This window comes from Marmota monax, unplaced genomic scaffold (genome assembly GCF_021218885.2).
Source record: "Marmota monax isolate L192 unplaced genomic scaffold, Marmota_monax_Labrador192_F-V1.1 WCK01_AAM20220418_F8-fsc00038, whole genome shotgun sequence".
Taxonomy (NCBI): Eukaryota; Metazoa; Chordata; class Mammalia; order Rodentia; family Sciuridae; genus Marmota; species Marmota monax.
Genome location: NW_026692498.1, coordinates 1,551,889 through 1,577,163, shown reverse-complemented (window position 1 = coordinate 1,577,163; position 25,275 = coordinate 1,551,889). Strand labels below are relative to the sequence as shown.

Sequence of the window (25,275 nt, the reverse complement as noted above, 5' to 3'; positions counted from 1 at the left end):
CAAGAGCCCGCGTCCCAGGCGAGGACCCAGTACCAGTTCCAAGTCCCATTGCGTCCTTGGATGCTGCTGCCCATTCATCCTGTCCAGGCCTATCAGCCACGTTGTCCAGCACCTCTGTGCCCCGTTCATGCCTGGGGCCAGGCAGACCACCTCCCCCTGAGCATCCAGGGTCCATGGCCTTCCCTGGAGCTCTGCAGCCCCCATCTGAGGAGCATCAGAAGGACATGAACTCCACTGACCCAAGAATCTGGGTGTCTTGCACCCCTATAACTGTGCTACCAAGTGCCTGGGTGACGTGCCTTGTGACTGAATGTCTCCTCATCAACTGGAGTCGGGTACTGTAGCGCGTGCCCCTCCAGTGCCCCTCTCAGGCATCCTGTGACTCAGTGTCAGAGTGCATGGGTCCCCAGTGGTCCAGTCTCTCAGCCCTCATCGAGTCCCCGTGCCCCCAGCCCCTCATCTCAGTGCTCACGTAGACCCACGTCCCAGCCTGGGCTCCTGGCGGCCATGCCAAGTTCCACTGCGTCTTTGGATGCCCCGGACCCATTCAGGGGTGTCTGGGCTCGGGTGAGGCCATTCATCCTGTCTCAGGACTCTGTGCCCTATTCATGCGTGGCCCTGGGCAGTCTGCACCCCGTCCGCCCCCATCTCCAAGACAGTCTGTCCATTGTCACCCCTGTTCCAGGAACAGCCGCCGTGCAGCCAGCAGGCACATTCCGGGGTTTGGCTGGGGGCCAATGCAAACCCTAGGATTGCTGGCGCAAGCGTCGGCCCGGGCAGGCGTGGGATGATGGAGGGGCGGGGAGGGGGAGTGGGACCCTCAGTTCGGGGGCATGCGATGAAAGCCTTCCCTGTCCACAGTGTCCTCCAGCCAAGGGGACGTTGGGGTGCGGGCCCAGCCCCGTGACGGAGGCACGGCCTGGACTGCCTGCCAGCAGGAGTGGCTGTGTGTACTGGGTGGGAGGAATGTTCCGGATCCCTCCACCGCGGCTGCCATTTCCTGATGAGGCTGCCCACCCACTGCTGCCCAGCCAGGAAAGGGGGGCCCCCCCGCTGCCAGACTTGTCAGTATTGGCTGGGGCAGGGGTGCACAATGGAGGTCTCACCTCCGGGGCAGAGACCCCTGCCCTCTCCAACACTGGGAGAAACCCAGGGAGGTGGGTCTCTGCTGCTGCTCTCCTGCCCTCTGTGGTTCTCTAAAAGGTGTCCCTGTCTCCTGACTGCTCCTGGGGTCAGAGGGTGAGGCGGAATAAGCGTGTGACCCCCTTTCTGCCCCAGGGACCCCTGGAGTTGTGTGCATGGGACACCAGACACCGCTGCTGACGGGGTGCCATGGTGAGAGTGGCACCCACTCCCCAGGGCTCTTGGGTGACAGGAGCTTGAGGGGTTCTACAGCCCGTGAGGGCCACCCTCGTCCTGTGGGGGGCTCTGCAGGGAGTCTGGGGGTGGGCTTGTGTTCTCTGTGTTGCCCAGTGGAAGCCAGGCGCTGGGGCCTGCCCAGAAGGACCCGTCTCCGGGTGGTCCCTGTGCTCCAGTTCAGCGCACCCCGCCCCACAGCCCTGCCTGGCCTGCTCTCGGAGGGCCCGGCTCCTAGCACTGGACCTGGTGCAGAGCCCTGCCGGGCTGCTCCCTCAGGACCTCAGCAGGCTCCCTCTGCTGCCGACCCCACCCTCCAGGCTCCCCAGTGGGGACAGGCCAAGGATGGACCAGGAGTCCTTTTCCAAACAGGTTGGGGGTCTTCCAGGGACGGCCAAGGCTTTCCTGAAACTTGACTGATGGGCCTGAAGAACCATGGGCACCGGCTCAGCTGTAGAGACCCCACTGTGTGGGGACCCTGGGCGAGCGTCGTGGTGACATGCTATAGTTAGATCCGTGGCCACCAGGCTCAGGGCTGAAGGAGCCCAGGACCAAGTGGGCCGAGTCATCCTAGCCAGTCTCCCTGCAGTTCAGGGGCAGCTTGGTTGAGGCCACACCTCTCCCTGTCCACCCCTTGCTCAGGCCGGGGGTCGGAGGTAGGGTGGGCCCTCCTCCCTGCCTGGCCAGTGGTGTGCAGGTCCACAAGGCCCCAGAACCGAGTGCGAATGGCTAAGATTTGTCCCTCAGGGGTCTTCAGGGCCTTTCTCAGCCTCCGGGGGTCATCCGAGGGGCAGTCACTGGCCCCGAAATGTCTGCCTGGTCCCAGTAGGTGCACTCTGGGGGAGGTCCGAAGGCAGGCCGGGCGCAGTGCGGGCAGGCCGAGCCAGGCTCCCAGCTCCCCCTGCCGTCCGCTGGCCGCTCCTGGAAGCGGCCTGACCTCCGGCTCCCGCCCGACCCCTGCTCACACCCCCCTCCCGCCCCCGCCCACCGGCCTGGCTCCGCCCTGCCCTCCAGTTCCGCGCCTGGCAGGCCTTTGAGCGCCCCCTTCCGTACACAGGCCTCTAGCTGGGCCCCTCCACCACAGCCACAGCAGGCCCTCCTCCTCCCAGGAGGGCCGTCCAGGGGCCCTGGCGGTGCAGAGTTCCCGGCCAGGGCTCCCTCCCCACAAGGACTGGCTTTCTGGGTAGAAGTCTCAGGCCTGGGGGGTCTGGGCTGGGCAGAATCCTCTGGACGGGTCCCCTCTGGGCAGCCCTCCCCCAGGACCCTCTCCTGCCCACACAAACTCTGGGCAGGGATCCCTGGGACCCCAGGACCCCAGATCATCTTGGGAGGAGCTCTGGCCTCCTGACCTTGGATCTCCCCCAGCCTCCAACCCAGAGGCCTCGGGCCCCAAGATCAGGCAACAGCACCGAAGTCCCCAGCGGCTGGGAGACGAGGAGAGTGGCCCAGGAGCATGAGGCCCTCACACAGCTCCAGACACCCAGGAGCCAGGTGTGCCGGGGTCAGGACAGTGGACGGTCTGGCGGGCGGAGAGGCCACCAGCTCAAGGACAGAGGGAGAAATGAGAACCCGTCCAGCCCTGGCCCTGGGAGAAAGCAGCGTGGGGTCATGGGCGGAAATGGGGACTCCCAGGGGAGCAGGCAGGTGGGGCGTGGGGTGTGGGTCTCGGCAGGCTGGAGAGTGCCAGGCAGACCACGCGCAGAGGGGGCGGGGCTACAGGGCCAGTGAGGGAGTGGAGAGAAGGCAAGGGGTTGGGCCCCCAAGGGAGCCCCTCTGGCTTCCCCCAGTGGACTTGGCGACAGGGTCCCTGCCGCCCACCCACGAGCTCCTCCTGAGAAGGCAGGGGGCTCTCCTCCCCGGGGTGTGGGAGCACAGGCACAGGCACAGGCACAGGCGTGTGACTCGCAGACACGCAGATACGTGTGTGCACAGCACACACAAGCAGGTGCACTCTCTTTCAAGGTGAAACCCCAGAGGCCGTCCCAGCTCCCCAGGGGACCAGAAGAGGGTGTCTCGTCCCGCCCTGCTGCCTGCTTGGGGAAGCCCTCAGTCAGCCGCAGAAGGGGTGAGCCTGACTCCCCGTGGCCACCATGTACCTGGCACTGCCCAGCAGGACAGCTGCACACAGGCACAGGACTGCTGCCCTTGCCCCAGAGCAGGTGCCGGTGGGCGAGGGCGTGAGCGGGTGCCGGCCGGGCAGTGCGGGGCTGGAGCTCGAGGCTCCCATCTCCACCCTCAGCCCTGAACACAGCCTTGGCCTTGGTTCCCTGCTGGGCGTATGGGGTCTGAGGGTGGCCAGCACCTGCTGCAGACCAAATCCAGCCTCATCCCGCAGGATCGGGGACGGGCCCTGCCACCTTCCTCCAGGCACCCTCACCAGCACCACCCGCCGGACAGGACCCACTCTCCGGCACCGCTGTCCTCTGCCTGCCATGGTGTGTCCGGCCACGCGTGGCAGCTCAGGGCTTGCTGCCCACCTCTCCTGGGTTCCAGGGCCTGTGGCCTTGACTTCTGCAGAGCTGGTTCTGGTCAGGATGGAGGAAGGAAGAGTGAGGAGCAGGTGCTGCAGAGACCTCCCAAGGCCCAGGAGCTCCCTGCACCCTCAGCCTGCCTAGCACAGCCCCAACGGCCCCGCGGCCGCCCTCTCCTCACTCACCCACTGCGAACGGGACCCAGTCGGGGACCCGAGGTGCAGGAACCCTTGCCCTGACCCTGACCTCAGGCAGGAGCCCCTGAGAGTCAGAGCAGTCCAGCTGCAGGGCAGGGTCTTTAGGTCTGTGGGTCTGCGTAGGTCAGAAGGGGCAGCTCACTTCTTCATGCTGTGGAGTCACCCCTGGTCATCACACCCGCCACCTGCTTCTTGTCAGCTTGGCTGTGTTGGGAGCACCTTCCATTTCAGGGCGTCCCAGCATGGGGCCTGCAGGCACTTGGTGTGACTGACCGGGGCCGGGACATTCTGCGCTCGAGCTCCCTCTTCTGCGACCTGGCACCCACCTTTAGGGCTGCTGTGGGCTAGAACAGTGCTTCAGAGACAGTATGAGGCGCAGAGCCAGAGCCTCAGCGTGGCCCTGTGGTGCTGTCCACAGGCACGTCCAGGCAGCTGTGCCTCTATACTGTGTCTGTCAGGCCTCTCGGTACACATGGGCCTCATCTGTCAATCAACACCACCTCTCTGCATGTGTTCCATGAATTCATTCACCCAAACTTCCATCCATCCACCCATCCACCCATCCACACATCCACCTATCCATCCTCATCCCCATCCACCCACCACCCACCACCCATCCACTCATTTACCCTTCTGCCCACCCATCTGCCCATCTATCCATCATCCACCCACCTGCCCATCCACCCATCCTTCTGTGAACCTGTCCAGTCATGTGGTATCTGTCTGAAGTCCACCCACCCATACTTCCATCCCGTGTGTCCATCCTCCAACCCATTCATTGACCCATTTCTACACCTGTCCATGTATCCACCACCCATCCACTCACCTTCCCACCCATGCATCCCTCTACCCACTCACCCGTCAGTCCATCCACTTTGGCCTCCTTCCTGTGTCTGACTCCATGTTGCCCTGCTCCAGGGGCTCATCAGAGCCCGTTTCCTGGGCCAGGACGTGGCTGCAAAGCTGGTGATTTTGTTACAAAGTAACTGCAGAGCTGGGCCGTTGTGACAGACCAGAAGGCCTGCAAGACCAAGGACGCTCACCACCCTTCCTTTCCCTCACAGGAAGGACGAGTCTCGGCCAGGGCTTGCCAGCCCTGCGCTGCGGGCCTCCAGTGGCGGGCTTCAAGCAATGCTCACACGCTGCTGTCTCGGTTCCCGCAGGGCAGCACTCGGGCCCTGGGCTGGGCCTTCTCTTCAGGGTCCCGGCCCCGGCCACCAGGACTGGTTCTCATCTGAGGATGGAGCGCAGGAGCTTCTGGGCTCACTGTGCTGTGAGTTGGACGGAGCTCAGCTCCTGGTGGATGTGGGACCCAGGTGCTCCCATGACTACAGCCCTGGGGCATGCGGGGCTGGCTTTCCTGGGCAGTCCAGGCCAGGCGGCTTGCTTCTCCAGGATGGCAGGAGAGAGTGACTGTGGCACCATAAATACTGTGACATTGTCCTGGGTGTGACAACTGCCCCCAAAGCAATATTCCATTAGTCAGGAGCAAGTCACAGGTGCACCCGCTCTCGAGGGGAGGGGACGGGATAAAAGCATGGACAACAGCAAGCAGGGTCACTAAGGTCCCTCGGGGACTGTCTGCCAGCTACGTGATGGTGGTGTGGGTCCTGTGCATTCCTGGTCCCTACCCCCTGGGAGCCAGCAGCATCCCGCGGTGACAATCAAGCTTGTTTCCAGACACTGCGATTTCTCCCAGAGTGCGGGCAAAGCCCCAGCTGCGCACCAGAGCCATGATCCCTCTAGGGGTTGCAAAGAGCAGGCCTCCAAACCCAGCATTTCTTCATCGGTGATTTGCAAGAATTCGACCAAGACACACTTTTGAGGCTGGGGATGTGGCTCAGTGGGAGGGTGCTTGCCTGGCCAGTGTGGAGCCCTGAGTTCCATCCCCAGCACCGGGGGGAAAACAAAAGGTACACTCTCCTATGAGAGATATATAAAATCCACACCACAAATGTGAATTGCCACCACCTAAAGGTCTGAAACAGCCCACTGCTCATGGCCTTGCCGGTGTGTGGCTGGCAGGGCCTCGTGAGGCCGAGATCCAGGCCCAGGGAGGGAGGGTCAGCAGCTCAGCTGCTCTCGGCCCTGCAGGGGGCCAGTGGGACCCATCTCCATGCAGCTCAGGGAGTCTTGGCAGCCCCTTCTTCAAAGTCAGCAGGACAGGGAGGGCCTCCGCTTGTCCACCTCTAAGGTCAGAGAAGCCTGGACTGTCCTCGGGAGGCTTCCCATTGGGTCAGGCCCACAGGAAAACGTCCAATGTGACCACCAGGGTCCTCGATCACGTCTGCAGAACTGCTTTGCTTTTGCCCTAGAGTCTTGCCTAAAAGCCAGGCACGTGAATGCGGGCACTTGGGAGGGCCACACTCAGCTGTGTCACATGGGTCACCCCTCACAGAGGTCACATGGGGTGCGTCTGCCACAATGCACCGCATGCCACTGGGCTCACATCCTCTGGGGACAAGTGGCCGGTCTGTGGCCAGGGGCAGGCTTTGGAGTCACCCGGCGTGTGCTTCTGAAGGCCCCCAGGTCTCTGGAGTTTTGCTCTCAGAGAGGCTGCGGTTCCAGGCCTGCCCATACACACCCTCCGTAGCCTGAGCCGGTCACTTCCCCACGGACCCTGCTTCCCGCATCACTCCTGGTCTGGCCACTGTTTCTAGAACTTTCCAGGAGCTGGGATCCAGGAATACCCACCTTTTTTTTTTTTCACTGTGGGAAAAATCATGTAAAATTCCCCATCTTGAGGGCACCTAGCAAGTCCAGGGGCCCTGGGCACAGTCCCTGCCGGGCAGCCTTCACCACCTCCACCCCCAGCCTGGAGCTCAGTCCCACTGAATCTGCTCCTGCCCACCGCTCCGTGGCTCTGAGGCCCTAGAGACCTCCCAAGAGTGCGGCGCAGGAGACGCACACTTTGTGAAGACAGAAGGCCTCTGGGACCCATGCCGGTTATTTCCGGCTCGACTGCGAGATCCCCAGCTTTTCTTTGACTCCTTGGCTTATATCTGTTGTCATTTGAAAACCCTGCTCCCCAACGGCCCGCAGCACGATTACCCGACACAGGGCTCACGCACAAGCGCTCACACGCACTCACCCCACAGGTCAGGCGTCCTCAGTCCCGGCTTTCAAGTGGCTAGCGCACATCTTTCTGGAAGGGGGACCGGCCAGCTCCAAGTTGGGCGCACTGACTTCCCCCTCTCTTCGCCTCTTCAGCTGGGTCCACTGCGCTGCACACCTCCGTGAAGTATTTCTTGGACTTTGAAGTCAGAATGGCAGACCCCGATGCCCCCCCCCCGCCCTCTCTTGTCCTGTGGGTGGTCATTTCCGTTGACCTGACTTTCCCGCTCACCTTTTACGGCCTGCCTAGGCTCATCAGACCCTCTCAGGTAACAAACCACAGCTTACCAGTCCCCACCCTGCTCTGCCCCATGGTCCAGATCCAGGTCCCAGGAACTGAGGCTGGGACAGTGGCCTGGAGGTCACCTGGCCAAGGTGGCACATCTCACTATTTGGTAGCTCTGCGTCTGACGCTGTTGGTGTGACAGGCGGGGGTCCTTCCTCCATCGATGGCACAGATGTGGGTGTGTCCGTCCATATCCCATCCAGGAGGTGCCCCTGATGCCCACCGTGCCCTTTCTGGAAGATGGGAGGGAAGTGGGTGTCTGGGCCGCTTCCTGGCCTTTCTCCTGGGAGGCAGACTACACAGCCGGGGAGAGGAAGGCCATCAATGTGCTGCCCAGAGCACTAACTGCCCCGGAGGGCTCCACTGCCCACACTTCACAGCCCAGTCAACCTGTGATACATCACCAGTGCCTCTGGACCCCCACCCCAAAATTCCAGCATGGTCATCAGAGAGTGTCGGCCAACGTTCTGGTGGACGGTAACACAAACTGACCCTGGCCAACTCCAGACAGGGAAAAAAATAATTGGAGGCATTTGCTGGAGAGGGGCAGCCGTGAGAGCCCCTGAGGACTCCATGGGGGAGCAGGCTCAAGGCCCCAGACCATCCTGTGTGTCCATCACATCCTTCCCGGCTGGCATGGCCTACGGTGATTGGCAGGTCCACAATGGCCCAGGGGGCTGGGTCTGATGCCCAAAGGGAGAGGAAGTGCTCCAAGAGGCCAGGGGAGGGTCTGGGCAGGCACCTGGGGGTGCAAAGACTCGTCCCTCCAGCCCAGAAGGCCCCACACTGGGAGGACCCTCAGGGCTTACTGAATACGCTGCCGCCTGTCAGATCCCTTGGGCACCCCGTCCCCCTGGACACCAGTTTCCTCTCCACAGTCTCCTTCTTGGGGCTGTGCTGGGGCTCGGGGGGAGGGGGGGGAGCTGCTGGCGGGACAGGATCCTGACTCCCCTGGAGATAGGCATGACCCCTGGGCCCCCTGCAGGCACCCTGGGCCCCCGAGGAGGCAGTCCAGGTGGGTCCCCTACTGGGGAGACAGGGCGACGCTCCTCTGCAGCCCCTGAATGTGTGTTGAGTGGCCACTAGGGGCTGAATGGACCCTCCTCCCCCCAGATGCATATGTTGAAGCCCTAACCCTCAGATTCCCGCATCGGGAGGTGGGTTTCCTAAGGGGTGATCAAGGTGGAATGAGGTACAAGGACACGTGATTGTGTCCTTGTCAGAAGAGGCCATCAGTATAGACAGAGGACCACGTGAGGACACAGGCTCAGGAGGAGCCTGCTGTGACATGGGACCCTGGACTGCAGCCCCCCCGACGGGGACAGGGGCTCCCGCTCTTTAAGCTACCTGCTGTGGTGCTGCCCTGCGACCCGAGGTGTGACGAGAAGCCACCGGGCCTTCAGGCTGGGACATGGGCTTCGTGGCTGTCACTGCTGGACTCCAGTGGGTACTGGCCCCTGCCCATTTCCAGGAGGCTGAACGGTTCTGGTGAGTGATGGACGTGACATCGGTCGCTTGGAGACAGAGGTGGATCCATCTGCTCACTGTCCCTCATCCCAGGCAGGGCCCTGCAAGTGGTCAGAGAGGGTCAACTACACCCTCCAACGCAGGGTAGAGGACTTGAGGACAAGGGCAAAGAGCCGCCCGGGCCCTGTCTCTCAGGGGAGGCCCTGAGGCTGGCAGAAACTTTTCACCCCCCTCCCTCCTCCCTCCCCCTCCTCCCTCCACTCTCTCCTCCACAGGTCTCTGCGGACAGTGTGTCTGACTTGGCCACAGCTATTCCTGAAGGGGTGCCCTCCTGTCCCCACATGGTCTCCTAGTGGCCCTCCCTCGGCGCCTTTCCAAGACGGCTCCTGTGCTGGGCAAGGCCTACACTCCCTGGCGCTGTGGTCTGTGGCAGGCCCAGTCTGCTCCTGGCCCATTCCCGCCTCCCTCCTTGAGTTCCTGGGCTGGGTGGTGCCTTGCGTGTGATCCTTGACCGAGCATCGGGCATGAGCTCACCGCAGTGGGGCAGGCAGGGTTTCTGTGGACAGGAAAGGCAAGTCCGTATCTGGAGTAGGCATCTGTCCTCAAGAGAAGGACTGGCCCTCTGCGATGGGCAGGTCCCGTGTGGCTGCCTGGTGCCAGGCGGCCAGTTGGGTCCCCAAGGAGCAGCACAAAGCTGGGGGCTCAGTGCTGCCCCGGCTGCTGGAAGGCTGAGTTTCTGCGGCAGCAGTGTCCAGCTCAGCCTGGGTGAGTGGCCGCCCATGCTGTGTCCTCGGTGTGCGCTTGTGATGGCTCCATTCATGGGCATAAGGGGCCAGGTCTGGGCAGCTGACCCCAATGCCCAAGTCGTCCTGCCTGCGTCCTCCTTGGGGGCGGACATGTTCCAGGGTCTTCAGGCCTGTGCCCCTTCTCGAACGTCTGTCCACATCTCCCACCCTGGACATCTGGTCTCTGAGCTTCCCATGCTTCTTCCTGGCGGCTCCCCTGGGAACCAGGCTGCCCATTCCTGTCCAGGAAGCCATGTGTGTCTCCCCTGCGGCCACTTCTGGCAACACAGGTGGGCAGCCAGGGGCCACTTTGGCCCCAAAGTGGGAAAGCTAGTCCCCCAGCATCTCTCAAGGCTCTGGGTCAGGTGGCCAGGCAGCTGCCACCCTCTCCCAGCGTGCCTGTCATCATACCTGAGCACAGCACTTTAAAGATCTTGGCAGGGTGCAGTGGCCCACCTGGTCCCAGCACGTGGGAGGCTGAGGCGGGAGAATCACTTGAGCCCACAGCAAGATCCCGATTCAAGAAAGCAGAGCAGCGACAACTCAGGACGTCTCAGAGTGGCGAGGGGCAGTCCGTGAAACCTGCGCCGTACCGAGCGAGCTCGGGCAGCCTGGGGTCGGGCTCTGCGGTTCCCTGCGGAGCCGACACACCTGCTCTCCCAAGAGACGCAGGGACCTATGTTCTCAGACGTCCCCGCAGGTGCTCGCAGAAGTGCCATCCACAGCAGCAGGTGAGGAGCAGGTTGAATGTCCCTCGGCCTGACAGGGAGCTCCCTGTGCTGCATCCGCACTGGGCAAGGAGGGCACTGCTACAGCCTGTGCAGCCCGGTGCCAGCTCCTGACAATGAAGGAAGCCGGTGGACGTCCACGTGGGTGGCGTTTGGGAGCCACAGAGATGGGACTCAGATCAGAGGTGTGTGAGCAGGTGACAGGCATGGGGGCTGGCGGCTGGGTGCACTAGCCACAGAGGACCCGAGGGAACCCGTGGAGGGAAACATGGCGCCTCACAGGTGGGCAGCCAGACACGCACCCAGGGCCAAGAACTGACCGCACCAGACATTTGCAACGCGCTCCATTGCCTTTAATCTTATCTTGATAAAGTTGATTAAATAGATTCCCATAAAGAGTGAGACATGTCACCAGAGGAGCTGGAGACGCTGCTTTGCACACACAGGGTGGAAAGGACCGTGTTAGGGTGGAAAGGCTTCTAGCGCCAGGGAGGAATGCAGGCGAGTGGCTGCACGGGCAGTGGACAGCGTGGCGTGTCCACGTCCCCAGTAAACACACCAAGAGGCGTTCGTCCATGGCTGGGGAAACCCAGTCACCAGGAAGCAGACGTTGTCACTGAAGTGGCAGGAATTGCCAAGCCTGAGATCGGCCTGGTGTGCAGGCCGAGGAGCTGCAGGCCTCCTGGACACACTGGCCCTGGCCGACCTCTACAACCACTTTGGAAAAGTGCCCCCACTGCCACTTGTGTGCCTCAGTTCTTCACGTGGGTGTGCACATCACAAAGCTCAATGCAAATATGCTTTATGTACGCCTCTGCCTGTCTCAAAATAATAAAGAATAAAGGTGCATCGACTTTTTGCATCCTTCATATTCTAAGATACCATCATCCCCAAGGTCACGTGGGTTCATCAGGTCTCCAGCAAGGAGCCCCGGGGTTGGCAGAAGTGGACGGACTGGGGAGGAAACGCTCAGGCCCAGAGCCAGGGTACCCTTGAGACAGGAGCAGCCCAGGAGCGCCCCGTCCAACGTCAGGGCACCGTTGGGCTCGAGGAACCCACCGCCTGCTCCCTGCACCGTGTAAGTGGTGATCGACGAGAACGGCAGGTCCCGAAAGGCCACCTGTGCACCCCTGGACAGCTGACCAGCTGGCATCTCGGCCATCACCTTAGAACATGTGCTGGACCGTGGGATAGGAGAGGAGCACAGGCCAAGGGACGGGCCAGAGTCACGCAGGCAGCAGAGGCCACAGGGCATCTGCACAGCCGAGGCAGGAGAGGATTTCCTGGGTGATGTCCGAGAGAGTGGCCCTCTTGACCCCCCTCCCTCTCAAGTCCCACTCATCAAGGCGTTGTGGGAAGAGTTACAGAAGTCGGGCTCTGACAGACCATCCAAAAAACACAGCGCCCAGGGAAATGGCGAGCTACGAAACAGGCGCCTGGCAGCTTGGAGATGCCTCACCAGTGACCACCCGGGGACAGGCTCCACCTGGTGTGTGTCAGGTGAAGACCAAACCACGCTCCTGACCGCCCTTCAGAGAAGACATTGAACGCCCCATGGCACAGAAGCTACTCCACATCACTAGCCACCAGGGAAATGCCACGCAGCCACAATGAGATATCACTTCACACCCCTACGATGGCCATAATCAAACAGGTGACACCAAGCATTGACGCCCAGCACATGGAGCTGGCAGGGATGGAAAGTGGGGCAGCCGCTGTGGAGGATGGTCTTCATTTCCCCCAAAGGCTGAGCACAGAGGTGCCACACGGCCACCATTCCACTCCCAGGCCTGTGCCCAGGAGAAAGAGAGAGCATGTCCACTCAGACACATCCACACAATGCCCCCAGCAGCGTCACTCATGGCAGATGGAAGTGCCATCTTCCAGGTGTCCATCAGAGGATGCAGGTCTCCTGCTCTGTGGAATGCTATTGGCCACAGAGGGACACAGCCCTGACCCACTCCTAAGCCCTCAGGCCTTGGGAACTCTGCTCAGAGAGAAGCCAGCCCCGAAAGACCTCAATCTCTGACGACTCAGCTTCTGAGAGATGCCCAGGGCAGGCCGCAATGATGGCCACAGAAGGTAGATCAGTGGCTGTGGGTGAGCGGGCTGCTGGTGGGTGACGCCAGGTGGTCCAGGGCCTCTTTGGGGGATTCTGGGATGGCCCACGGCCACAGTCTGGCAACTCTCAACACACCAAGATCCATGGGCCCACGTACCACGTGGAACGTGGATTCCGCCTCAGTGAAGTTTCCAAGAAGCCATGCCAGCTTACCATGGCAGAGGGGCAAGCGGTCAGGGCTCCAGGGACCACGCAGAGGCGCCAGCGAGAGATCCAAGCCTGGCGCTGCTGCACTGATGTGGGCAAACTGCCCGCCCGGCGCTGGGAAGTCCCTGGCATTGGGCAGGAAGTGTGGAAAGATCCTGCCACCAACCCTGGATCCTAGGGCAGCTCCCGAAATGCACATCACCACACACACACACACACACACACACACACCAGCTCCCGAAATGCACATTACCCCCCCCCACACACACACACCAGCTCCCGAAATGCACATTACCCACACACACACACACACACACACACACCAGCTCCCGAAATGCACATCACCACACACACACACACACACACACCCGCTCCCGAAATGCACATCACCACACACACACACACACACACACACGCACCAGCTCCCGAAATGCACATTACCCACACACACACACACACACACACACACACCAGCTCCCGAAATGCACATCACCACACACACACACACACACACACACTAGCTCCCGAAATGCACATCACCACACATACACACACACACACCCACGCACATACCCACTCACATACACCCACACACCCCACAAACACACACGCACACACACACGCCCATACCCACGCACATACCCACTCACATACACCCACACACCCCACAAACACCCCCACACACACACACACACATGCACGCGCGCCCACACACACGCACACGCACACACACACACGCACACGCACACAGCTCCGCCCTGCCGGCCACGCCCCGGGGCCCACCAGGTGATGAGCAGAGCAGGAGTGTGCCACGCCCGCGGCCCAGCAGGGAAACTGACAGGAGGCGCCCACCCAGGCCTCAGGAGGCCGATGGCCTGCTCTCACAGAGCAGCAGTAAGGAGAGAAGCCAGGGAAACCACCCGGCAACGTCGGGTGCCAGCACAGACTCCCGAGCAGGGCCCGGGCACCCGGCAGGCGCTCGCCGCGGCCCAGCCCCAGGAGCCCCGCTGCGCTTGGAAGAGGTCCCTGCTGACTCAGCATTCCTCAGGACTGGGTGGAAATGAGGCGTCTGCCTGCACACCAAGAGTTCACCCCTCACAGCTCACCAAAGGGGCCGAGGATGGACCCTCCAGGGGCAGAGACCAGCCAGGCAGAGCAAGGGCAAGGGACCGCAGGCCCGTTGGTGCGACCTTTTGGGGCAAGTAGACCAACATTTGCTCAGAAACGATGAATGACTAATTTGTAGGGTTAAAAAAAAAAGTTAAAATAAAATGCTTGCTGATAATCCCTCAGATGGGAGGGGGGGGGTCTGCCGCTGCCCCGGACCCCAGTTCCCAAAGAGGAGGGGGGCGTTGTGAAGAAGCTGCCACTGGAGTGGCCTCTCCTTCACACAGTGCATCTGGCTTTTCTGGTGACTCTGTAACTAGTGTGACCTGCATCAGAATCAGGAGGAAGAGGGATTCCACAAACTTCCCTCAAGCTTCCTGGGTAGGACCGGCCCTCCCACTCAGCCCTGCAGCCACCTGCCTGGCTTTGGTCCCCATAGTTTTTGTCACTTCCAGAATGTCACGTGAATGGAATCACAGCACATGGCACCCCCTGTCACCTCTCTGCGCTGGAAGCTCCAAGTCGGGGCTCCGCGGGGTCCAAAGGGCCTGGTTGTCCATCGTTGGGCGGCCTCCCCAGTGGGGCTGGATCTGAGGGTGTCCCCAACATTCGCTGAGGGCCTGGGGTTGTTCCAGACTTGATGAGGAGGGGCCAGGCTGCCTCCGACACTCGGGGGATGCTGTCTGAGTGAGGCAACGGGGCCGGTGGGATGCGAGCACCCCAGAAAAGTCACCAAGGGCTGCCAGACTGATTTCCAGGTGCTGCGCCTGGTGGGCTCCCACCAGCCGCGGGGGCCTCCGGCTGCCCCCCCCCCCAGCACTTACCTAGCCTGTTCCAAAACTGCTTTGCTCAGCCCGTCTGGCAGGCGTGCGGTGCAACTGGCTGTGGGTTTCACCTGGACTTCTGAGGCCCTGGGACGTTGAGCCTCCTGGTCCCGTCTCCCCTCCCTGGGTGTCCTGGGAAGGCTTTGCCCATTGTTTCATTGGTGTTTTCCTTCTGTTAAATTCTGAGAGCTCACGTGTTTCTGAAGTGAAAGTCGCAAATCCTTTCTCCAGGACGGAGGCTTGTCTTTTCGTCTTCTTGACGGGGTCTTTGGAAGAGCCACGTTTCCCGTTGATGAAGCCTGCACACCAACCCTTTCCTTGATGAGTCTCGCTTCTAGAAGCCTTCTTGTGCCCCCTTTACCCCTGGGCCTGTGATCGCCACTGACCTAACTTTTCTCTAAGTGTGGGTGCGGCTTGCAGAGGATGTCTGGTGAGTCCTCGCCCTTTGTTGAAGAGGCCATCCTTCCTCCATTAACTTACCTATGCCTTTGTCAAAAGCCATCCACCCCTCCACGTGGCCTGTTTCTGGGCTTGCGCTTGGTCTGCGAGTCAGTCCTTCACAAGCCACCGACCCACCGCCACAGCTTCACAGTAAGTGAATTCCCCTGAAAAGCCAGGTAGAGCGACGCCTCCAACTTTATTCTCTTTTGAAAACCTTTGTTTGGCTCTCCTGGTTTCTTTGTGATTCTGTGAACGCTTTGGAACCCTGGTGGTATTCTGACGGGGGCTGTGCTAACTTCTAGAGGAACTTGGAGATGACTGACATCTCGACAGCTCTGACTCTTTTAATTGCAGACCAACATGGTCTACCTCGACTCGGGAACCTGATCTCCTCAGAGTCTACCTGCTGCTCAGCTAAGGCAGCCTAACCTCCTGCAAGCCCTGGATACTCTGTCCTCGTCCCTGGGTGACATGGGACACCTCAGAGGGTGCTGCTGGTGCAGTGGGTTTGCTTCTTGGAGCTTAGGAAAGATCCCATTTCACAAGGAGCTGCTGTCAGACCTGCTCAGCACTGCACCCACACCTCTTTATCACTCTGGGCCATCTGTCTCTGCCCAGGGTCAGCACCTCCCTTCCCAGGCTGCTGGCTCCACAGAGAGCACAGGGCAGGAGTACAGGGACACAGTCTTCACCTCCATCCTCCTGGGGTCCTGGCTGGGCCCAGAGTTAGACGGACATGGATTCACAGGAGAAAGGCATGCAGATTTATTTAAGGCAAGTTTTAAGGGGCTGGAATGTTCCTAAGGACATGAAGACCCAGAGGGGTGGGAGGAGGCCAATCCTTGTGCTGAACTGAACAGAGGGGTCCGTTGGGGAAAAGCACTGGATTCCAGGGGAAGGTGTCCCAGATAAGAGCTAACGAGATCCAAACGGAGCCCTGCGGTCTTTGAAGATAAGGATGTTGCATCTTTCACAGGAGAATTTCATCTCCTGCTTTTAATAAATGACAGGAAGGTCACAGTAATCTCTCTGCACCTGCTGTTTTTCAAGCATCTTAGCTAAAAGAGCTGATACCAGGATGGAATGTGTCTAACTGCTTCCAAGGTGCAGGACTGGGGTGTGGGGCCTTCCAGAGACCTGCGGGCAGTGGTCTCCCGGTAACCCTCTGTTCTGCACCCTCCTCATTCTCTCTGTGTTTTGCTAGGCCTTTAACAATTTGCTAATCATCCTTCATTATCTTTCTGCTTTGGGTTTTGTCGGTTTCTTGGCTGGGCTGCAGCTCAGTGATTGAGTCTTTGCCTAGTGTACATGGCTCCCAGCACCACACAAAAAATTATTGACTCCTACTCTTAGTGTTGGTCTTTCCTTTTTTATCCTGTAACTAGGTTAGTTTTCTCCTTTTCTTTTTAGCTTGATCAGGCGAAGCAGAGGGAGCTGATCTTAGGTCTTTGTCTTGATCAGCACATAAAGCCACACCTTTCCTTCCAAGCGCAGCATTAACTGCTCCCGCCAGTTCTGATGTGCTGTATTTCCATTTTCCTTGGGTTAAATGTTTTCTAAACTCCCTGTGATTTCTTTTTTATGCCAACATTTGGTGGCTTTTCCAGGTATCCTTTGAAGACGGATGTCTAATTTTGCTGGGTTCCCAGCCCCGTCCCTGTGACTGGAAACTCAGTCTCGAGACTTGTGGGTGCCTCCTTGCCTGGTTTGGGTGCTGGGTCAGTGCCGGTTTCAAGGGAGTCAGGCAATAAGCTTCCTCCTCACCCGCAGGACAAGGCAAGGAGAATCGGTGCCAGTTCTTCTCTGAAGGTCTGCGAGGCTTCTGGGGAGCCACCTGGGATGGAGCTTTCCTGTGTGAGCTTTTAAATTATAATGCACTGTCTTTCATGGTTAAATGGATACCTCGGGGCAGCCCCATGGGGGCAGGAAGCTGAGTGTGTGTCTGCCTTCCTGCTTCCTGTGATTCAGACAGTGGGCTCCGCGCTCTCTGGGGCATGTTTGGAAACCCACTGCATCGTCCAGCCTTCAACCAGGGTCCCTGGGACCTGGGAGGGGGGGGCTGGGTTAGGGTCCCTGGGACCTGGGGGGGGGCCTGGGTTAGGGTCCCTGGGACCTGGGGGGGGGCCTGGGTTAGGGTTCCTGGGACCTCCCCCATGGGGGCCTGGGTTAGGGTCCCTGGAACCTCCCTGTGGGGGCCTGGGTTAGGATCCCTGGAACCTCCCTGTGGGGGGCCTGGGTTAGGGTCCCTGGGACCTCCCCTGGGGGGGCCTGGGTTAGTAGTAGAGGCTATGGCACAATTTCTGGCAGGTCTGGGGTCCTCTCTGGGATTTCCCCCCTCACCCCACACTGCTCCTAGGAGGCCGAATCTGGCCAGATCTGGCCCTCTGCTGCAGGCTGAGCTCCCTGCCCCAGGTGAACTTATGTCCTGGGGACAAGCCCGCACTCCCTGGCAGTGACTCTGCAGTTTCTTCCTAAGCTCCATCGCTCCCCGGTTCCTTTAAATAGTCTGAAAAGATGTTTTCTCCGCATTTCATCATTGCTCTCTGCAGAGAATTTGGCCTGATGAAGGCCACTTGCTGCTGTTGGAACCCACATTGATCCAGGTGACTGAGCACCGTTAACAGGCCTGACTGATAGGAGGTGGCCCTGGGCCCTTCAGCTCCAGAGCCGCATCTTAGGCCAGTGTTCATGGGCTCTGAGTCCACAGAGCAAGCCTTGTGCACGCCAATCCGTTTGTAGCACGTTGACCCCAGGCTCTGATCAGATTGCAAACAGGCTGGAATCCAGCGCAAGAAGAACATGACTGAGATGCATTTTTAAACTTGGAAGGACATTCCAAAATAGATGGAGGTCAGAGAAGAACTTGCCCTGGACACCCGGTAGGACTCAAAACTAAGCAATCATGAAAACAGGAAACGCGCCCCTCAGAGCGCGGGGAACCTGTTCAGCACCTCGCAGGAGAGCCGGGGCTCTGAGTTGCGGAGGGGAGAGGCTGGACTCAGTGAGCCGCTCATCTATTTGTGAGGTCATATAAAAGACTGGGATAGCCACCACCCCAGGATTCAGAGAAGCAAATTATTTAAGAATACATTTTTCCCCCCAGGGCTGGGGATGGAACTCGGCCTTACATAGGCCACATGCCACCCCAGGCCAAGGACAAGTAGGGATTCCAAGCCAAGATGGATCCCAGGGGAGCTCTGGAAACGCTGGAAAGACTAAGGAAGACAGGGTGCAGGCGGTGCGCTCGGGAGCCGAGGCCGGGCAGGAGGATGGAGAGGTCGAGCCCAGCCTGAGCCACCGTGTTTTATTTCCGTGCAGCACCACGCCCAGCTGGCAGGGCGAGGGTGTCCGGGCTGTTCCCCAAACGCTGGAGGGAACTACACCCAGCCCTGAGACTCCCTGACACCAACTCCTCACTGCAGACACCTGGGCTGAGCGCCCTGGGTCCTGCCGTCCCCTCCAGGAAGCAGTCGCCCTGTGCCCGAGCTCCCTTGCAAAAGCTCTCCCCGGCCTCCGGTGTTTTCCTCAGGAATCCCATCTCGGAAGGCTGTGGCCCCCTAAGGGATCCCCCAGCCACAACTCTTAGGCCACTCCAACTGTGGGTCAGGGGGGACAAAGGTACTGCCATAGCCCCTTCAGGACACCTCTTCCCACCAGTGCCACAGGTCAGTACTCTAGGTCTATCCCTAAGCACCCCTTGCTCATTACTAGAGTTAACTTTTAAAGTCTGTTTTCTGAGCAGGCAGCGTGGCGCAGCCTGTGATCCCAGCTACTCAGGAGGCTGAGGAAGGAGGATCCCAAGTCCAAGGCCAGCCTCAGCAAAGGTCCTGTCTCAAAATAAAACAAGACAAAAAGGGCTGGGAGGTGGCTCAGCAGCAGGATGTTGGTGGGTTAGATGCCCGGTATCACACATTGGCTGATGGGACAAGTAATTAGAAGTGTGTTTCCCACTGTCCTGTATGTGGCATGCATTCATTCTGCAGTTCTGCTCGGTTGGTCTGGTATCCAGGGTCCTGGCTGATCCTTGTGCATCTTTCCGTTGCTTCTCTTGGGCTTTCTAGGTGAGGAGAGAGGCACGTCGGCTGAGAATTCTTCCTTCCTTCACATTCTACAGGTTTTCTCCCTTGATGAGATTGGTTTCCCTCTGGGCTGGAGAGGCCTCTGCCCCGCTGAGGGAAGGTGGCGGCCAGTTCCCGTCCTGCTCTTGGCTGGGGTGCCCTGAGTACTTCCCCGTTAAGCGCAGTGTTTGCAGGAAGCTTGGCACCATGTGCTGGGGTCGGGTTAGGGAGGTGCCCAGGTTCTAGTTAGCTTGAGCATCATTTAAACAAAGGCCACCGACCCATGATGAGTTTTACCAGGATAATTCCTGCAGGCCTTGAGATGGCTTTTAAGTTTTCTTTTCACGTGTTTGAAATTAACTGTGTTGTTTTGCCTCAGTCCTACGTTCACATGAACCTGTCGGAACAGGGCTGCCGAGAGACCCCTCTGCCCACCCCCAGTTTTCTGGTGTCCTCCTGAGATGCCTGGCTCCTGACCCAACGGCGCTCTGTTAACCACCTTCTCTGTGCCCATAGGATCAGCGCAGTGCCTCCCGCCACACTCTGTCTCCTGGGCACCCATCCCAGCGGTCATTGGCCGTGACATGGGAAGACCATCCTTGTGCTTGTTTCTGGGACACCTGCAGGAGGCACGCATGGCCTCGCAGCCCTCACCGCTGGGCGCACACCACCTACACAGCCGAGGGCAGATCTGCCGTCTGCAGCCTGGAAGGGCCGGGCCAAGGTCAGGGATGGCCAGGGTCATGACTGCCGGGTTCTCCCAGGGCCTGGCTCCGCCTCTGCCCAGGCAACACCTTGCTGTGTGCTGCCACCTGTTCCTGCGACTGTTGCTACCCGCAGCCAGGCGTCACCCGGCCTTGCCCGTATGCACCCAGATCCGTCAGTCTTTCTGGGTTGAGCCTCAGACGTGAAACGGCTTCTCCTAAGGATGGGGCTCCCTCCCTGCACCCGAGGGGGAGAAAGGGCCTCCCCTGTGGCAGGTGCAGTGACAACATCCAACTGCCCCACGCTCCCAGGCGCCCTGAGCGCTGAGTGCACCCCCCCCAGACCCCGCTTGATCTTCCCACAGCTCTGCCATCCACGCACCTTGCAGAGGAGGAGCTGGAGGCCCGGGAGGCTCAGTGGCCTCCCAGTCACAGAGCCATGTGAACCGCAATGCCCCCAGGCTCCCCTTTGACCCTCCTCCACTTTGCATATCAGTTTTAACCCAGGCATGAGACGCAGCCGTCTGGCCCGGCTTCCTGGTGCGTGTCCTGTGGCCGCTTGTTGCCCAGCCCTTGGCTCCCCGGGTCTCTTCTCAGGGAGCGCTCCGGCCCAGGAGACTGGCCTGCCCCCGTCACTTTGAGCTGCGTGTGTGCACCGACACCCAGAGGTTAGCCGGCCCCCTTTCCTGACCTCAGCTCCGCATCCAGCTCCCTCCTGGGCTCCCTCGCCTCCACCACACCTTAGGGTCCCCGGCTGGGCTTCCTTCAGAACTCCTAACTGACCCACCAGCAAGTCCAGTTTGCTTTCCCTGGAAGCAGCCCAGTGCGGGCTGCTGCGGCCTGGACGACTTCTCCTTGACTCCCGGGCCTGTCCCTGAACTGTCATGGCTGCGCCTGGCAGGCAGGTTGAGCTCTGAGCCCTGGCTACACCTGGCCCCGGAGCCTGGGGTCCCTCTGCTGAGATGCAGGTGAGAAGACACAACCCTCGGGGCTCGGGGCCCAGGCCCAGCCATGCCGTTGCTGGGCCGGGATCTGGATGCCTGTCCGGGTGCCGGGGTTTAAGCTGATTCCTCTCTGCTCCCTAGGGGCAGGACGTAACCCACAGGTGCAGTCCTGCAGACCACTCACAAGAGGCCGGGAGGTGAAGGCCAGGCCTGGGTAGGCAATGTCCCCCTGAGCCAACCCCTGGCCAGCTGCAACCAAGGGAAGGGTGGGTGAGCTCTGTCCAGCCCCAGGAACATGTGTCTGCTGGACAGAGCCAGTTCCCGTCCATCCAACCTACAAAGTCATCTCCATGCAGACTTTCACCCAAAACCTCAACCAGACCCAGGGACTGCACCCAGCCCGACCCCCTGCTCTTGGGAGTTCAAAACCTCCGAAGGCAACAGAAACAGAGAAACCTCACTTTAGACAATCGGGCCTTGGAGGCCACGAGTCCTGTGCAGAGGGCGAGGCGGGGGTCAGATAGCCTCCATCCTGGAACAGCACACGAAACCAGCAAAGATTCATGTGTGGAAAAGGCCACATGACACAGCCCAGCGCCAGCTGAGGCCTCAGAGAGACTCCAGGCCACAGAGTGGTGCCCCAGGTGCAGATGACAATGTCACCCAGATGCAATGGCCCTGGCAGTGAGCGGAGTCCATGGGGAAAGTTCCAGAGAAGAGAGTGCAGGAGAGTGCAGGAGACCACCCCCAGGAGGAGACCACCCCCCAAACAGGAGACCAGGGAGCAGCCCTCCGAGCTCACAAGGGCCAGGGAATCGGGTCCTGGCAGCCAGGGTGGAAACACCTCCTGAGACCTGAGGTATGGAGTAGAGGCCCGGGAAGGTCCTCCCTCCTGCCAAGGCTCAGAGCAAGACCAAGGGCCAAATGTGACCACACCCAGAACGAAGCTCCGAGGGGAGCCAGCCCCACCAGGAATGGCGGGCGGTGAAGCAGGAGATGTGACCTCCATGGAGAGGACAATCAGCCTGTGGAGGCGCGGGCACAGACAGCGGCACGAGAGGTGCGTGGACAGGCTGGCTGACGTGTGCCGTAGCCCACGTGTCCAGGAAGGTGAAGGGGAGCGTGAGTGGGTTGAAAGAGACAGGAGCAAAGGGGAAGACCAGGACACACCCAGGGGACCAAACCACCTCGCCCGAGACACAGTGACACCAGGTTCAAGGAGGGGCAGATCGTGACCGACCACGCAATGGAGCACAGGGGAAAGAGCCACATGACCAAGGTGAATGGGGCATCTGTGCGCCAGGGGGACAGCGCCAAGCTGGCCAACACGCATGAAATCACGATTCCCAGGGGAGGGTGGTGCAAGAATTACGGGAGAGCTGTGGCCAAAACCACCAAGTCTCATAAAGTACGTGACCCACAGATCCAGAAACGCCCACAATAGGAATAAACCACAGCAGAGCACACCACCATCAGAGTGCCCAAGACCAGCCCTTGCCTCGAAGGCCTCCGCGGAAGACGGTCGCCTCGCGCACATAGAGAGGACCCTGTAGATAGACAGCAGGAAGCGCAGCAGAGGGGCCATCTGGGACATGGGGGGGCGGCCGCATGAAATTCCGAGAAAGAATCCTTTGGCCCAACTCCTGAATCCCGCAGAAATCCCCCCCGGCGGTGAGGGCAGAACCAGACTCTGCCAGCTGGAGGATTCGCGCCAGTGGGCCTGCCCCTGCAGGGCCAGCGGACACTACGCAAAAATCTACAGCTGCGCAAAGCCCCCAGCTCCAGCAGTGGACAGCACGGCGTCAAAGCTCTTTAAGAGATACCAACTTTCCAAACAGAACTGACAGCCGTGGTCCAGAGGCCTGGGCACAGGGTGGGGCACGGAGTCACCACAGAGGCCCAGGCCGGTGAGAGGCAGGTACCCGGAGGATGGACGGCGGTCAGCAGAACAGGCACACTGTGTCCCTGGGCCAACCAGTCAGTGACGTAACACAGCAAAAAGTCACAGCTAAGAAACCAGCAGAGTTTCTTAGACCTCCATGGAGAGGACAATCAGATGGCATGAAAAAGTACTTACAATATTGCCCAAAACAGACAAAGGCAGAAAAGAAACAGAACACAAGGACCAACCAGTGGGGCCAGCAGAAAGCCAAAGCAAGGTGTTCTGCTTGAATTCAGCTCTATCCATAAAGGTCTAAACGGCCTGACCGTCTAAAGTCCCCAATTAAAGGAAACAGCAGGGCAGGGGGCACATGTCTGTGATTCCAGCAATTTGGGAGGCTGAGGCAGGAGGATCACAAGTTCCAACCCAGCCTCAGCAACTCAGCCAGGCTCTGAGCAATTTAGCAAAACCCTGTCTGAAAATAAGAAATGAAATAGGGCTGGGGATGTGGCTCAGTGGTAAAGCATACCCAGGTTCGATCCCTAGAATCTCCCCCCAGAAAAGAAAGAAAGAACCAAATTGGGTTTTAAGAAGAAAAGCAGGACCCAACTATATCCTGCCTAAACACAGAGCCTCAGATACATTAAACAAAAATGGCCCAGCAACCAGCCACTGGAGTGGGAGATTAAAAACACTTTCCTGTTTTCCTTAGTACCCCAAATGAGACACCATGGTATGAATCTAATGAAAAATGACATATGTACCAGATCTACAGAAGAAAACTGCATAACTCAGAAAATAAATCAAAGGAGATCTAAAGAGGCAGAGATCCGTGTGATTCATAGGAAACCAACACTGAGCATGTATCAGTTCTGCCCGCTCGGCCTGTGGGCCCGGCTCGGTCCCGCCCACCTCGGCCAGCTCTTCTGGGACCATAGACAGGTGGATTCTGAAGTCTCTAGGAGAGAACCCAAGACCCAAAGAGCCGAGTCAGTACTGGGACCGTACAGAGCCAGAGAACTGGGCTCTGGTTGGCTGCAGACTCCACGGTGACGAGGGGCGGATCATGAGCAGAACAGAGAACCAGGGAGACCAGGAGGCAGCCCCAGCCGTCTCAAGGAGCAGAGGAGATTCAGGAGAAAGGATGGACACTAGGAATGGTGCCGGGACAAGGGGACACCACAGGCAAGTGGAACGCGCCACACCCAACCAGCCAGGGACGAGACACACACGAGAAGTCACAGCAGAGAGACTTACAGAGGAAGTCATCCAGAGGGGTCCCAGACCAGGTGCCAAGTCGAGGCCGGGAAGTTCCCGCTGACCTTGGGCCTGGTGGCAATGTCCCAGCTACCCCAGGCCCTACCCCATGAGGCCGCTGGCAAGGGGACTTCAGGGACAGTAAAAAGTCGAGTGGAGAAAGCTCTTGGGAACATCTGCTGAGGCCTGGGTTCAGATGGTCAGAGAACCTTGAAATTCAAAGATCACAGCGATATCTTCACGGGCAGGGCAGGGCAGGGGACGGGACTCGGTGGAGAGCCGTCCCCTGGCCTGTGTCAGGGCCTGGACAAGAGCCTGCAGACACACACACACAAATAAGCAATAAAGCAAAAATAGGCAAAAGGTACGGGCCGATGACTCACCAGCAAAGACTTGCAGGTGACAAACAGGTGCCTGTCAAGGCGCTCCTGGTCACGTGTCACCGGGGAACTGCAGATACGATCACGCCAACACCACGCACACCTCTGGGAGGGTGGCTAGAATCCAAAACACTGCCATCACCAAGAGCTGGCAGAGCGTGACCCACCCGAGTCCCGGCCGCGTCCGGGAAGAGGGCCTCCGGCTCCCTACACCTGCCCGCTCCTCCCCTGTGGCCTGGCACCCTCACCCGCCCCGAGGAGTGGAGGACGTCCACACAAAACCCTGGCACAGTGCTTCCCAGCAGCTTTCTCCATGGCCGCCGCGGTGGGAGCACACAGGACGGGCTTTGTCGACTGCGAGGAACCTCACACTGCAGTTGATAAGACAGGGTCAGGAGGAATCACCAAGGGCAACGTGGGGCCTTCAGGACCTGCGCCAGGGACCTGGGAAGGGCCTCCCGCTGGGGGGCATTGAGGGAAAGACAAAGCCCTGCAGACCTGTGGCTGTGGGGGGGGGACTCGGAGGGGAGACAGGGGACATTAAGGTGGAGAAGCCTGCTGTGTGGTACTGTGACAGGGAAACAGCCCACGTGTGTCAGAACATACGGCACCAAGAGCAAACCCCAATACACACAGAGTGTGGCTGGGGGCCACGTCAACACTGGCTCCTGGATGGAACAACACGCACCACACCAGTGCAAGATACTGATAATAGGAGAGACGGGTGGGGGCCAGGGACACAGGACATGCAAGATCTGCTTGAATTTTAATCTGTTGAGAGCCACAGTTTAGTCAGAATGAGGCCTGGCATTTTTGCCAGGGAATGGTTGAAAGGTGACCCTGCTCCGGGGATTAGGGCGGATCCTGCTGGGATTAGGGCGGATCCTGCTGCCTCGGGTGCCTGCTACGTTGGAGTTCCCGTTGAGTTCTCGCGGGGTTCTGAGAGAATTGGCGCTCGGAGCCCGGTGGAGGCAGTGTCTTCCCGGGAAGTGTGTGTAGAGGGCC

General features: G+C 59.7%; 1 long non-coding RNA gene across 1 annotated transcript; it reads right to left on the bottom strand.

The window, feature by feature from the left end:
- Nucleotides 1-2,353: 2,353 nt before the first annotated feature.
- LOC131424188 (uncharacterized) lies at nucleotides 2,354-9,099 on the bottom strand. The gene is made up of 4 exons (XR_009226829.1): nucleotides 8,772-9,099; nucleotides 4,883-7,657; nucleotides 4,013-4,139; nucleotides 2,354-3,881 (listed from the first exon to the last, which is right to left on the bottom strand). It is a non-coding gene; the product is annotated as an uncharacterized LOC131424188 (long non-coding RNA).
- Nucleotides 9,100-25,275: the final 16,176 nt, after the last annotated feature.